The following is a 537-nucleotide window of genomic DNA, read 5'->3' as shown; positions in this document are numbered from 1 at the left end:
GAAAGGGGCACCAGACTGGCGTTAAACGCCCGTAAAGGGCAAGAACCTGGCGTTAAACGCCAGGAGTGGGCACCAGCCCGGCGTTTAACGCCAGAAATGGGTCAAAACGTGGATTTTGATGCCATTTGGTGCAAGGATGCCTTTTCCTTGACACCACAGGATCTGTGGACCCCACAGGACCCTACCATCACTCTCTCTCTTCTCCCCCATTCACCAATCACCTCAACACCTCTTCCCCAAAAACCCTTCACATATCAAATCCCATCTTTCTCTTCACCACTCACATCCATCCTTCATAAATCCCCACCAACCTCACCCTTCAAATTCAAACCACTTTCCCTCCCAAACCCACCCATAATGGCCGAACCTTTACCCCCCTCTCTCCTATATATACCCTTCTTCAACCCTTCATTTTCACACAACCTAAACACCACTTCTCCCCCTCTTTGGCCGACCACACCACCATCTCCCTCTTCCTCATTTCTTCTTCTTCTACTCTCTTCTTTCTTCTTTTGCTCGAGGACGAGCAAACATTTT

This window comes from Arachis duranensis, chromosome 9, assembly GCF_000817695.3.
Source record: "Arachis duranensis cultivar V14167 chromosome 9, aradu.V14167.gnm2.J7QH, whole genome shotgun sequence".
Classification (NCBI taxonomy): Eukaryota; Viridiplantae; Streptophyta; class Magnoliopsida; order Fabales; family Fabaceae; genus Arachis; species Arachis duranensis.
This window is presented reverse-complemented; position numbering follows the sequence as displayed.